Below are 3594 nucleotides of genomic sequence, written 5' to 3' on the forward strand. Positions count from 1 at the left end.
AACCCGCAACAGCCGGCAGAGGTCAGCCATTAGCCGGGACAAAAAGGGGGTACCTGGTCGGTCAGGATCTCTACTGGGATGCCGACTCGGCTGGAGAGCAGAAAGAGTTCCTGGGCAATGGCTTTGGCGGTGGCTTTTCGGAGGGGAACTGCCTCGCGACAAATACGCAAAAAATAAAAAAAACAGGAAGGGGGCAAAAACCTTTTCACGGCACTATACATATATGTATATATGTATAATATATCATGTATATGTATTAATTACTTCACTGTTTTTTTCAACATAGCTTGACACTGCTAGTGTTATCTAACCTGTACTTTCAGATGACTTTTTACATATTTGTGGTCTTCAGTCATACCATTCGCCTTGTTAGACCATGTCCCCATTCCGTCCTTATACCTCCTGAGAGCTAACAAGTGAGGAGGAGCAACATCATATATTCTGTGCTTTGCTCTGTATTTATATTCTTGAAATTTCTACCTTTCTTTAAAACAGACATCCCTTTTTGTTTCTAAATGACCCACTTTTTGAGTTGTGTTTTTTGTGTCCCCTTCAATTTCCTCAGTAGCTGTTGGAGCTGTGGCACAGTGGGTGGTGCACGTGCTCAAGGGAACATAGGTTTGGATCTGACCTGTGCCGCTTCCCAGACCTGTTCCCCGTCTCTCTCTCTCTCTCTCTCCCTCCACTTTCCTGTCTACTCCTCACTGTCCTGTAGAGAAAAGACTAAAGGCAATAAATAAAGTTTCTCAGTAGCTGTGAAGACAAAGCATGTTACTCGATGGTTTAACATGAAGATCAAGCTGCATCACAGTCAACATAGGAGGCGATATGCGACAAAGTGCTAACATCTGTGAGACTGTCTGCGCCAAGCCGAACATACTGCAGATATGCAATAAACCCCTGCATAATACACTTCCTAATGAGAACCATATTGAGTTCCTGCTATTTCAAACGATTTTTCCCCTTTCTCGCAGGCTTTTGCAGATGTGCAGGGAAATTCTTAATTTAGCACCATGCCTCTCCATGTCAGCAATGCTCGATCAGTGAGAACACAAGCCCCTCGAACAAAAACAGTAGCCGTTGACAAGAAAAACACAGCCTTTTCAAGAGGCCCTCCTGTCTCACAGTAGCCGTGTTCCTGAAAGGAAAATAAAGCCTGGTGATCCAGGGAGTTTAGAGACAGAACCTCCTCTACATCTAACCACACAAACCTCCACTAGGTTACCGCTGAAGAATGGATTCATTGTTGAGTGAGAGGACATCTCACAAGGAGAATCAGATGAAGACGGAGTTGATAGCCGAGCCTAAAGAGCCACTTGAAGACACAAGGACAACAAAATTCTCCAAAAAAAACTACAAAATTAAATCATCATGAAAGTCTTGTCTTTCTATTAGCTTGAAACTTTTTTAAATCACTTTTAATGGGAAATGTAGATTAAATGGCTGTGGTAGTCATCCAAATCATTTCAAAATGCTATTCAAGTAGAACAAAGATAAAAACAGTCTAGTGTTCTATACAGATATTTTTAAGAATTATAATTTTCTTGCTTGGATGAATTCTTTATAAAATTACTTTCACTGCCGTGTTCCAGCTATACATTCCAAGCATCTGGTGGTCCAGAACATTTCAGGTTTTCGTCAATAAATCAGTCTACTGTAAAAGCCAAAACTTGTTAGTTTCCAGTTGGTTTGAAACTTTTCATAAAGTCATACTCAATGCGTACAATGCTGAGCAGCTCTGAAACAGGCTCTGTCTTTTGCCACAATGTGTGTAATGCATAGTTTTAAATGAATAAACCAATTTGCAAAATGCTTTAATAAGAAAGCATCTGGCAAAGGCATAAATGTAACGTACAATGTGTAGTTGTTCCAAAACCTGCACTACCTCGCTGTCTACAGCTCACAGTCATAGTCATCCTTCTAAAGTTGCAGTCACATTTACTGTCGCTCGCCGAATTTTCACAACTGAAACCCAGTCATTTCAATATGAATCCACCCTATCTGAAATTTTGCACAACCAAATTTTTTTCTTTCTAAAACTTGCCACATAGACCATTAGAAAGCTGCTTGGTTTGAAAGTGACTTCTGTGTGAGCTGTGCTTCCTACATAGATATACTATTGACTAGGGATGACACAATTCTCAATATAATATTGAACCGTTCGGTACGACATCCACAGTTCAATACGCACTTGTGAATTGCATTTTTTTCCCCGGTTTTGCATTTACATAATTTCTGTGCGTTTGTGTGAGCCCATAAGTTCACACGCTGAGATGACTCAACGCCTCAACGCTTATAACGTGCATTTGAAAATGTAACACATGCCAAATCTTCGTCCGCTGTAATGACCTGTAATGAGAAGTGTTTCTAAACCTGTTGTCCAACAAAAGACAACATTATAACGTTTTTTAATCCACAACCTCAGTCGAATGTTTGAAATAACTTCCTTTTGTGATCTGATGTGGTTTCTTATCACAGAATGAGGCAGAAAATATATTCTATACTGTAATAAAGGCTAACTGTATTGTTGCATCCCTACTACTGACAATGGAAAATTAAGATGTGCCACGCCATCAGAACCAAACCAAACCGAAAACCGTGTTTAAAAAAAACGAGGTATGTATTGAACTGTGGGCTAACTGTTTTGTTGCACACACACACACACACACACACACAGAAAATATATTCTATACTGTAATAAAGGCTAACTGTATTGTTGCATCCCTACTACTGACAATGGAAAATTAACCTTTTTTGCCCACAAAATTTAGCTAATATGGCCGCACCTTTAGACAGCATCTTTACCTTCATGGAACCTAATAAGCAAGTAGCTCTTCATAGGATACTCCTTTGTTGTTAGTATGTTGTTAGATCTTTTCTTTACACTGAGCTGTTTATTAACTATACTTTTCTGTACTGAAAGGCAGCTGCATTTATAATCAACATTTCTTCTCTGCCATATTGATTTTTTTCCCCACTAAGCTTGTCGGTCTATTAACCTTAAAATCTGGCTAAAAGAAGGTATCATATCGCATAAATAAGTTGCCAACTTTATCTATGATGCCTTAAAATATTTTTCTAAAGATTTTGAAATTGACCATTTGACCATTTGAAATTGACCGTCTCATTGGCACACAAAGCCATTTGACTTTCAACTGTGATCAGCTGTGGTCATTTTGATTAGCTCAGCATTTCCTGGAGCATTTCAGTCCTTGGTAGTGCAACTGAAGCAAACAATCAACTATGGGTGGCAAAGCTGTCAAAAGATCTCTGGGATAAAGTTGTGGACAGGCACAAGTCAGGATTTGGATAGAAAAAAATTCAAAGGCTTTGTCAATGCCTAGAAGCACAGTAAATTCTATTAAGAAGTGGAAGGTATTTGGTACAACACCCCTTGGAACCATCATACAACCATCCCTGGATCAGGACGTCGCTCCAAACTGGATGAAAGAGCAGAAGGAAACTGGTCAGAGAGGCGACCAAGAGGCCTACAGCAACTCTGAAGCAGATGCAGGAATTTATGACAAAGAGTGGTCATTGTGTGCATGTGACAACAATATCACAAATTATCCACAAATGTGGCTTGTATTGGAG

Source organism: Sinocyclocheilus rhinocerous, unplaced genomic scaffold (assembly GCF_001515625.1).
Source record: "Sinocyclocheilus rhinocerous isolate Xijiao unplaced genomic scaffold, SAMN03320098_v1.1 scaffold3194, whole genome shotgun sequence".
In the NCBI taxonomy this organism is placed as follows: Eukaryota; Metazoa; Chordata; class Actinopteri; order Cypriniformes; family Cyprinidae; genus Sinocyclocheilus; species Sinocyclocheilus rhinocerous.